The sequence below is a fragment of the Pinus tabuliformis genome, chromosome 9, assembly GCF_031772625.1.
Source record: "Pinus tabuliformis cultivar Carrire ecotype Pingquan chromosome 9, CPIR1, whole genome shotgun sequence".
In the NCBI taxonomy this organism is placed as follows: Eukaryota; Viridiplantae; Streptophyta; class Pinopsida; order Pinales; family Pinaceae; genus Pinus; species Pinus tabuliformis.
This window is the reverse complement of record NC_142307.1, coordinates 1,934,132,111-1,934,144,224: the sequence shown is the minus strand read 5'-3', so window position 1 is coordinate 1,934,144,224 and position 12,114 is coordinate 1,934,132,111. Positions and strand designations below refer to the sequence as shown.

General features: G+C 36.8%; 1 pseudogene; it reads left to right on the top strand.

The window, feature by feature from the left end:
- Window positions 1–4,916: 4,916 nt before the first annotated feature.
- On the top strand, window positions 4,917–6,875 carry LOC149156701 (putative pentatricopeptide repeat-containing protein At3g13770, mitochondrial pseudogene; annotated as a pseudogene).
- Window positions 6,876–12,114: the final 5,239 nt, after the last annotated feature.

The window sequence follows — 12,114 nt, the reverse complement described above, 5'->3', positions numbered from 1 at the left end:
AAAGAGTTCATTAGAGCTAGCATTTCGTGGAGGGCAAAGGTTCTTATTGTTCAATTAAGGACCAACTCGCATCAACTTCGGTGTGAAACAAGACGGTGGAAAAGGCCTAAAGAAGCTTGGGAAGAACGGGTGTGTACATTTTTCACGTTTGGGCCATGGAATCGGAAAAACATTTCATTTTGGATTGTAATGCATTCAAAGACATCAAAGAAAGTTATGAGAACATGTTAGCATCAGTTTCTTGGCATTGTTTTTTTAGCGAGGGGATTATTAGAAGGTTGAGCCAGCTCATCATCAATTTAAATCAGAAAAACATTAAATTGCAAAAAAGAAAAAACAGAGAATTAATAATCTCATAGGCTATTTTTAGTCTCGTGAACCTTAAAATATCATTTCATTTCATATACTAAATATTTAACTTTAAAAACTTTAATTAAAAAAACCATATTAATAAGTCACATATTTCATTGTATTAACTTCACCATTTACTATCTTAATTAAAATTTCTATTTACTTCAATATTAACAACTCTAATACATTCCTTAAAATCTTTAGCTAGCATTATAAAAAACTTAAAAACCATTAAACTAAACAACCTAAAGAATTTCTGTATTCAAGCTTTTGTGATCCATAACTAAGCAAAGTCCCTTTTTTAGGGCTTTAAGCAAAGTCTTTCCTTAGCGCTGAAAAAGGTCCTAGTGCTAAGAAAGATACCAAGGATCATTTTTCTGGTGTTCATCTTCCTTTTATCCAAGGGACCACTGACAAGATTGCGAAGATCCTAAGGAAGCATAAGGTGGCTTCAACCTTCAGGCCTTTAAATACCATTCAGAGCTCACTTAGATCTATAAAAGACCCACTGGACCCCAAGAATATGAAGGGTGTTTACGTTATCCCATGCTCTTGTGGGACTCCCTACATTGGTGAGACTATTCACTCGATTAATCAAAGGATTTGTGAGCATGCTGTTGACATCAAGCATGGTAGGATCCGCTCCTCTGCTTTCGCGGAGCACGCAGATAAATCTAAGCATCACATCTGCATTGAGGAGGCCCAAGCCGTTACTAGGATTAGTCATTTCCATCATCGTAAATTGAGGGAGGCCCTAGAAATTGAAAATAGACCCCAATATTTTGAATAGAGATGATGGTTGGAATATTAGCAGAAGTTGGGTCCTTGTTCCACCCTCCTAGGTTTTTAGGCTTCTTTTTGGGATTTATTTTGTTTGTTTGTTTATCTTTTTTTTTTTGCTGAAGCAAGAGTTGATCCTTCTATTTCATTAAATCAAAATTAAAATTACAGCATGTACAAAACTTGACCTCCACATGGACTCAGGAAAACCAAGGGCTATCTTTCTCAGAAATGACCCTACCCTTTACACCCTACTAAACTATTCTCTCTTAAAATTTCTTGGGTTGAACAATATGAATCAAAAACCTAAAGGGAAACTCCGTTGACTCCCCAAGTCTTTGCCGCGTCAAACCATACAAAACAACACAAAACAACACGTTCAACACTGACCGTCGATTTCTAAGGCTAAATCGAACGGCGCAGAGAAGTATCGCATAGCTGAACTGTCCGAACTTTAATGCCCGATGGAGGGTGGTTTTCATAACCCCTCCCGTGCCACGTGTCGGGAGATTAGTGGGATCGCTCCCAAAATCCCAAAACCATTTACCATTCGGGAACCGAGCGATCACCTGGAAACCACTTGGCATTTGGTTTTCCGAACCATGAGAGGAAAACAGGGGAAAAGCCTCCGCCGGATAATTCCAACTGTCCTTCCCGTGCCAGCACATCTTGGAACTAGCAACAGAGACTACCGCAAACTGAGAAAGGAATCTTATCCTGCGAAACGAAAGAGAAGGGGGAATGATCTGTTTACACCCGGGTGTAGAGTGATCGCTCAGAGCTTGCCCTTTGTTAAGGTACCAACCACAGTACTGAGATCGAACTAGCTTAGAATTCATCATTCCGTGCCTTTCACTCTGGCCCAATATTTAAAAATTTCTTTGTCCTCTGCCACTTGTTCCTCGCAGAGCGCTTTTAATCTATCCTAAGGCATCTCCTGCCATTTCATTTCAATTCTGCATTCCGTGTTAAATACTCCTTGGTTGGCTAAAGTATCCGCTAGTTTATTGGCTTCTCGTCGAACATGACTGAAACTAACAGTTTAGATACTCAAAAGATGATTTTGAATTCTTTGGTACACTTGAATTAGTCTCCAGTGTTTTGAAACCTTCTCCGGCGCTGCTCCGAAGCTGATTCTCTTAACTGCATTTATGGAGATCTCTGAGTCTGCTTCTATAATGACATTGGAGCTATGATTTTGAATTAGCAGCTCAAGACAATGTTCCAAAGCCATTAATTCGGCCATATTGTTGGTAGCTTTACCTAAATGGGAGTGAAAAATAAAGATTATGTTTCCTTCTTCATCTCTTAACACCCCTCCATAACCAGCTATTCCAGGATTGCATTTAGATGCCCCATCAATATTGCATTTCAGATAACCCTTCGGTGGAGGATGCCAGAACTTCTTTTCTGTTTCCAAATGTTTTCCTTTTCTGCTTAGTTCATTGGGAATGATCTCTTGCATTCTCAGTTGCCTGAGTATTCTAGTTTCCTTATCTGTGGGAGGGTTCTTGGAATAATTGCAAGTGGTACTAATTGTCTCCTTGATATGCTTCAAGATCAGATCGAACAGGCGAAAAGGAATAGTTTTTTCATCATTGAAAATTCTTTTATTCCTTTCTTTCCAAACATTCCAGATAATGAAGCTTGGTGTAAAGGCCCAGGCCAGATTAAGGAGCTCATTCTCCAAAAATTTTCTTCTCCACTTGTTCAGGGTGTTAATGATACTTGTTTTATCTCTGTCTGACTGCTGAAAAATGGTTGCAAAAGAATCCCACAACCAGGTTGTGTAGGTGCAGCTGTTGAGGATATGCTCCATAGTCTCCTCTTGGTCTTCACATAGCTGACATCTAGAGGGCCCTAAAACCCCTCTTTTCCTGATATTGTCCCAAGTTAAAATTTTCTTGTGGTGAACTAACCACATGAAAAGCTTGATTTTCATCCATCCTTGGTGGCTCCAAAGTTGTTGCCAGGATTTGTCCGAAACACCGGAATCAAGTTTCAAGATGATTCTTTTTGCTTCCTTAAGATTAAAGGTTCTTTCTTTATTTAGGTCCCATCTTAACTGATCCTGCCCCTCTGTTACCAAGATTTTCCTTTGTTTTAACCTACTCATAATTGCTTCTGCTTTTATTTTTATGGCACCGTCATCTCTGCACTCTATGCTTTTCCAATTTCTCCACTTTCCAGAGTTATGAGGAAGATTCCAGAAATCTTTGACTTTGGTTAATCCTTGGGAGTCTGTTTCCTGCTTGAGGCTCAAAAAGTCTTCTTCTAACAGTGTTGGTTCTTGTTGCCATTTGTCTTCCCAGAAGAGAGCTAGATCTCCTGCTCTGATTTCCCAGAAACTGTTGTTTTGAACTAGGCTTCTGTTTTCCCAGGCTTTGTTCCAGATATAAGAGCCCTTTATGTTTCCAGACATTCTTATGAGATCATTAGTTTGCCACAAGCTTGCATATTTGTCTTTCCAGATCTTAGCCCATTGAGCTTCGAGTTCTTTAACCCATCTCCACCAGAGTTTGGCTCCTAAAACTTTGCTCAGAGTTTCTTGATCATCTAAGCCCAAACCCCCGTACCTTCATATTTTGTTTGTTTGTTTATCTATGTAGGTATTGTCATCGTTTTTATAGTATTTGTTGTTGATTTATTCTTCATTAGAGTTTATTTTTTTATCCTTTTTTTATGTATTTTATCATCCTATTCGTTATTAACTCCTTTTAGTATTTTTTGTTATTTGTTTAATGGTCCTGAGCCCCATATTTTATCATTGACCCCATTTTATTTATTGATTATTTTTCTTATATATATATATATATATATATCCAAAAAAAAAATCAATTAAGATGGGGTCAATGATAAAATATGGGGCTCAGTATATATATATATATATATATATATATATATTTCTTTTGACTGGTATATATTTTTGTTTTATTTTATTTATTTTTCCATTAGTTATTTTTAATTTAATTTATTTTATTTCCATTATTTTATGTATCAAATAATTTTGTTGTTTTTATAATTTTTGAGTCCCCTCCTTTAAAGTTTGACAATTTTTTTTTTTAAATATTATTTCTCAAAAACTAGCTGTTTAATATAGTGGTTACTTATTAATATTTGTTTTTAATAAATTAATATCACAATTTAAATATTATTTTTCAAAAACTAGTAATATTTGGTTTTAATAAATTAATTTAAATATTATTTTTCAAAAAATAGTAATATTTGGTTTTAATAAATTAATTTAAATATTATTTTTCAAAAACTAGCGATTTAATATAGCCATTACTTAATAATATTTATTTTTAATATATTAATAAATTAATATTATAATTTAAATATTATTGTTAAAATATAACCGTTACTCTTCACATTGTTCTCTATTTAAGCCTTTTCAATGGTCTGCCTTTTCATTTCCTTATGACATTGCTTTCTATTTAAGCCTTTGCCATGGTCGCGTTTTGAGCTACTTTGCCTTTTCATTTGCTCTGATGATGAACCACACTTATTGATTCGAAAAGCATCGACCAAAAAAATCTCCTATATAATTTCGAAAAAAAAACAAAAAAACTTACATTAACATAAAAATGCCAAGCATTTGAAGAAAACAAATAACCACCACACTCACCCCCGCAGGCGGAGTGTTGGTCACCTCTTAACTGCCTTTGTTCACATGGAATAGAAGAAAGAACCATGTGACAACAATACACAAACTCCTTAGCAAAAAACATAATCAGTGCTTGACCTAATGGATAAGCAGAGCAGAAGCGAGAGCAGGACGGGCAATGCAGATATCATACACTGTAATCTATCTGAAAAGGAGGACAGCTTTATTATTTCTTCATTACCTTCAACGTGGAAACCGTAAAAGTAGCGCTCTCGCAAGCAATGGAACACATCGCACATCGCAACAACGTGCCTCTCCCGGTGACGTGAAAACTCTGTGCAATCAAGGCCGACTGAAAGAGGCGGTGGATGTTTTACAGGCAATGGACCAGAGAGCCCTTCGCAGGAACCCCACCATATTCGATTCTCTATTGAGACGTTGCATTGATAAGAAGGTCCTCTCAGAGGGCAAAAGAATCCACACCCACATGGTGGACATGGGATTTAAACCAGACTTGTATATCGGTAACACGCTCCTTAACATGTATGTAAAGTGTGGCAGCTTGATGGATGCCCGCAGAGTCCTGGAGCAGATGCCAAAACGGAATGTTGTGTCATGGACTACTGTGATTGCAGCTTATTCCAGCCACGGGCACAGCAGGGAAGCGTTGGAACTATTTGACAAAATGCGGCAAATGGGAAGTAAGCCGAACGAGTTCACGTTTGCAAGCATTCTGCGGGTATTTTCCGATTTAGGGAATTTGGAACAGGGCAAGGAGGTCCACGAAGAAATAAGGAGGAGAAAATTTGAATCTGATGTTTTTGTGGCTAGTGCTCTTGTAGATATGTACGTGAAATGTGGTAGTATTGAGGATGCACGGAAAGTGTTTGATGAAATGCCTCAACGCAATGTAGTTTCATGGAATGCCATGATGGTAGGATACACTCAGAATGGGAAAATGAACGAGGCTTTGGCGATGTTTGGCCGGATGCGGTTGGTGGGGATTGAACCGAATCATTTTACCTTTGCAAGTGTTCTTCCGGCGTGTGCGAATTTGTCCGCTCTGGAGCATGGGAAGAAGGTTCATGACGATATTATTAGAAGCGGTTTTGAAGAGGATGTGTTTGTTGGAAGTGCTCTGATAGACATGTATTCCAAATGTGGGAGCATAGAGAGTGCTTACAAGGTGTTTGAAAAAATTCCTAAACGAGATGTAGTCACCTGGAATGCAATGATTATGGGATATGCCAAGAATGGGTGTGCCACGGAGGCTGTCCATATCTTTGGACGAATGGAGAAGTCTGGCTTGAATCCAGACTATGTCAGCTTTGTCGGAGTTCTCTTAGCCTGCTGCCATACAGGCCGAGTGGACGATGGCTGGCGATTCTTTGATTGGATGACTCGCCAGTATGGGATTGCACCTACAGTTGAGCACTACAGCTGCATGGTTGATCTCCTTGGCCGTGCAGGGCGCCTGACGGAGGCCGAAGACTTGATCAAGAAAATGTCAGTTAAACCGAATGCTGCTGTGTGGGGTTCTTTGCTTTGTGCCTGTAATATCCATAAGAATGTCGATCTAGGAGAGCGTGCAGCAAAACACTTGTGTGAGTTGGATCCTAATGAAGCTACGCCTTATGTGATGTTGTCAAACCTCTATGCCGCTGCTGGAAGATGGGATGATATCCGAAAGGTGCGAAACACGATGAAAGACAAGGGCATAAAAAAGAAGCCAGGATGCAGCTGGATTGAGGTTAATAAGCATGTCTATGCTTTTGTTGTAGGAGATAGATCACATTCACAAACAGAGGAAATTTATGCTTATTTGGAGAGTTTATATGGGCAGATTAAGGAGGCAGGGTATGCACCCCACACAAGATTTGTTCGGACTGATGTGGAGGAGGAGCAGAAGGAACATCTTCTCGGCCACCACAGTGAGAAGCTGGCAATTGCATTTGGGCTTATTAACACCTCACCTCAGACAACCATCCGGGTTATCAAGAACCTTAGAGTGTGCGGTGACTGCCATTCTGCAATTAAGTTGATTGCCAAGACTGTTGAAAGAGAAATTATTTTGAGGGATGCTAACCGTTTCCATCATTTCAAGAATGGGCAATGTTCTTGTGGGGATTACTGGTGATACATGACAAAATAATCCATTTCAAGGATGGGCAATGTTCTTGTGGAGATTATTGGTGATGCACAACAAAATAATTCAAAACTATTGACTTCAGGTATCCAATGGCTAGGTATGTTCTTGTTTCTGTAAAATTATCATCTGAAAATTTACTGTCTTTATTGGCCTAGCATTGTGGAACCATCTTGCATAATTGTATTGTATGCGTACCAGAGTTTAGTGTATATTTTAGCCAACATTCAAGGATCATTGTCAAAGCAAGGTATCGAATTCTCTAGTTATGAAGCATCAGTATATTGGAAAGCCACAACACGTGGATTGGACAACTAGTATGATCGCATGTACATATTCATTTTTTAACCATTTTGTCAAAACTAGAGTTTCTAAATGTTAGACATTGGCTTTGACTTTTATATTCTTATGTTTGGCATCTTCCTTTGAGTATGTTCGTTGGATTTCTTTGATTGAATGCTTTCTCTGCACTTTCTCTTGTGATTTGATATTATTGCATGAGTTAGAAATGGATATATAAAAAATGTAACGATAAGAATACTTGCTTTGTCTAAGCAATTTTGAGAAAGTAACAATGAGAAAAATAGGAAATGTGTGTTTGCATTTATGGTTGGTATCAATTGGCCTAAATTTGTGTCATCAGAATCTCGTATCTTTTCTTTTTAACTTTTCAGTGGATGTTTTAATTTGAAGTTTCTCATTCCGAGATCAACCTTTGCTTTAGCTATTGACTTAATCTTGCTAAATAGTGCATGCGCTGAGAGTGATGATTATTTTCTGATTGCCTTTGGACTTCTTTCATAATGCAGGGCTGAGTCCTCAAAGCAATGGTGCAAAGCAGCTTTGGGACTTTTTCAATCCTCCGAACTAGTTATGGAAATCAATAATCCTTTTTATAATATTTTCATTATCTGAGTGGGATTGAGGTCTTCTCAACGAGGTCCCCTAATTAGAACGGGTTCCACTCTTTGGGAGCTGGTGAGCAAGCCCTTGATGACAATGCTTTGGGGGAACTGCGGGACTTCCTTAATCATGAAAATTTGACAGGGCTGAACATTATGGGTTTCTAACATCTTGTAGATTGTTTGATCATCTGTAACACATTACAAGTAGAAGCTACTCTGCTCTGAAACATCTATAGAAAAACACCTTTTTTGAGGAACAACTTGAAATCTACACCACAGAAGGTTTTCTTTGGAATGACAAACACTTATTTCACTTCTTGGGAGTATAACGAAAACCCTAGACTTTTTTGTTCCAAGCTGGACCTCCTAGATTTTAAGTAACCCAGAGATCCGATGGCAGGTACAATTTGTTAAATATGAATGTAGTCACTTAGGAAAGTGGCTTATTGATCTTGATGCAAATCTTCAAGGTTGGTACCCCAAGAATCCACATTCCACGATAACCAAACAGTTGCAACTTGCAAAGGGTATGAAGCTACGGTAAGAAAAACTTATGATAAGCATACAAAAAATCTCTAATTCTACTGTTGCTCTATCAAAGATACGGGGACTAAGGACAAATGTTATTAGAGTGTTGAATGTGGATTTCACCTTAAGTCTAGAGTGACGACAACAAAACAACGTAAAGAGAGAATGTATGTGCACATGACTTCAAATGACTTCAATAAACATGAGAATGAACAACTACGACAACATTCATGAGAACATGGAAAATGTTATTAAGCTTCTATTTAACTTGTAACCTTTTAAATTATACAGCAACAAAGATGGAGGTACGATATAGCTAAGCTTTCCCATGGTATGGGATAAATTTTGGTTTCAAACAAACGTTTACAGAAGACCATTGTCAAGGCTAGTCCATTCAACAATTGTTTGTTACCAATATATGATACTTTCAAGTTTAAGTCACTCACTGATCCTTTGTTAGAGGTGTTGGCATATAAAATCCTTCATTAAAAGAGTTGGTTATACTTAGACATGCATGGCTTAATCTTTGAGACAAGCATATGACCACTGGCAGGATCAACCAGGTACGAGTAGTATGGTACCATCAAAGAAACTAAAACTGATTTAATGACCAAAGATATCAAAGGGTTCCATAGATAAGGTCTTGGTGAGCCCAACAAGGGCTTATTCAAAGCTTTTAGTGAAGGGTTGGATTTAAAATATCAACTCAGTAAGATCATGATCATCCCTTCCAAGGGAGGGTTGGTTCTCTTGTACACAATAATTAGAAATACAACTATTCACCCAACTATTTAGGACTTCCTAATAACGTTTTCATATGACGACCTCACAACCTGACTCATGAACAATTAATAAAGTCATTACACCATAATTATTCTATCAACCACACCTGTAAGTCACCAACAGAAAAACTACATTATAAGACAATAAATAACAATATGTAACTTGGGGATAGCAATTGGCCCCTCCTTTATGTTGATCACTCTACATGACTTGTAGATAGGTTGCTAGTATTTTATGATTGGAGAATTATAGGGGGGAATTCGATTATGGCGGGAAGCTAAATCTAAGAAGAGTTCCATTGCAGATGAGAAAGAGACATAACAAATATTGCAAGAGTATTGAAATTTAACCTTTCTGCTAGGGAAAAAAGTCAAAGACCACCACTCTCTCACACACATGTAGGTATACTTGGAATGGCTTAGTTGCAAAAGTCGAGCAAAGGAAGTGAGACATACAAGGAATAGAGGGTTTCTCTTGGATTACCTAAACACGATGAGTCAAAAGACCCAACTCTTAAGACTAGGCAAAAAATTGTTCATTATACAAGATGTAGGTTACAATGCTTGCTAATAAATAAAATGTATCTATTTTTTAATTCTTAATTTATTTTTGCTTAATATATTGATTTTATTTCATGTATCTCAAGAGAAGTAGTACCAATTCAGGTCGATTATGATATAAATTTCGTATAACTGCATAGTAAAACTACATACATGAAGGATCGTGAAGCCAAGCAACAAAGGCAAGAGAAAGACTTGTGTCTGTAATGTGGTTCTTTTTGGCATGCCAACTCCATATTATGGTTGCTAGGTTAGGTGGTGTTAAAAAGATATCTCTTTTATGAAAACAAATATATGTTTTCAGCTTTTGAAACAGATTTTAGGGGCCTGGCCATCTTTGTAAGGTCTAAGTGCATCGAACATATTGTAATTTAAGGTTTTAAAAGTGCCCAATAACCCAATTTTATCTTGTCGATGGCTTGGTATAACAAAAATTACGTTTTCAGCACAATATATATGCATTTTAAACTTTTAAATGAGTTGCACTTTCACATGAATGTCAATAGAGGGCTCAAGAGTTTTAAAATTTGCATTATAGAGGAAAAATGTGAAAAGACCCTTACATCCAAGGGAGTTTGATTGCTAGGGGTGAGTTAAAAGTTATTCTAGATTCTTTGGTAATGGTTACAAATTATTTTGTCTCTTTTAAAAAAAACTATGCTATTAATAATAAAGTTCTACTAATCTCATCAAAAGATTAAGAAATTTCAAATTGAGAAATTCCATTTGCATCATTTAAATGCAAAAATACTTTTAACCGGTGCTAGGGATTTCCATCATCTTCCACTATACTTTTAAAGGGAGACACATCAAATAATTTTTCCTAACACACAATAACAATAACTAAAGGAATACAAAAGAGACCAAGCATCCATGAAGACTTTCAAGTAAGAGATTTATCAACATATATCTCAAAATTTCCCAAAAGCAAATCAATATTAGAAATTCCTTTCAAGCTAGAATTCACATTTATCTTATGGCTTCTATGTGATATCTAGATTATATCATATCAAATGCTTTATATCCTTCAAATTTTAATTCAATCTAATACACATCCCTCCTTTTTTCAAAACGCAAATAGAAGGGGTTTATAATATATTATGAAAAGTTGTATTAGCTAGGATTGTACTTGGTTATCCATTTGAACTAAAGAATCCACATAGATATCTATTTTAAGTTCCATTGATGATTTTGCCTTGGACCATAAACTAAAATTCAATCATTCTTATTAGTAACATGGCACACTTCAATATCTCTACATTTGTATGGACATAGTTGTCTGCAACTAGACAAGTAAACATCATAGCTCAAAATCTTAGCAAGATCAATCTTGCTTTCCTTCTTTTGATTATGTCCATTTTGGACTCTAATGTTATTATTATTGATTAAAATGGGGAATTCACTTCTTCGTTAAGGTTGCCCATCTTTCTCGACCCATTTTCCATGTGCGATATGTTGAAGAATGTAACTAGGTTCGGTCTTCATAATTGTACTTGAGTAAAAAATGAAATATATTTGCCAAAAGAAAGCAAAAGGAATTTTATTATTGACTTGTTAAAGCATGGGTTTCATGCTTGGGTCAATTGTCATAAGTCAAGCCTCCATTATAGGCTTTATGAATTTTATTTAAGTCAAAGTCAAATTTTGTTTAGTCAAAAGACTCCTCCATCAATTCTCCTTGCAAGCTGGCATTCAAATTGATTGTCAATAAGTTGGCTTATCCAAATAAGCTCATGTTGGCTCATTTACAATGGAAATCAACTATATATAGGCATGTGAACTTTTGCTCAAAAGGCAGAAAATAATTCGATGGATCCAAGAGATAGAGTTTCAGTGTAACTCAGAGATAAGTTTGGTTATTGCAGAGATAACAATTCAGCGAATTTCAGAGATACAAATTCAGTGTACATCAATGATGGAGTCTGAAAATTTCAGTGAAGATTTTGGTATATTACAGTGAGGGAATTTGGTGTACTGAAGTTAGGGCTGTCACCACAGGACTGAAGGCATGATTGTGTTATAGTATTGGTCATCATTGCTGGACCGAAGCTTGACGTATCTCCACAGTACCATATTACAGAACAACATGTGCCAATATTAGAGCACTGTGTTGCTACCTCTACAAGAACAAAGACACAGATGTCACTACAGGTATAGGGATATCATTACAAGACTGAGACATAACTTTGTTATGTGGCTAAGTTATCAAATGTTTACTACCCATATAGAACTGAAGTATGAAGCCTATTACTTGACCGTGTCATTACATAAAGAACCAAAGCATGACTGATGCATCTCAAGGAAATTTGTAAAGGGTTATCTCATTGTTGCAAGGAGGACGTGTTGAGTACACATTGAAGAATGAAATACTACACATAAGACTAAGAGCCAAGGTTGACTTGATGTAGGGAGTCTCTAGTCTAGGTTGTGAGGGGCTTGGTCGTCTCATCTTGT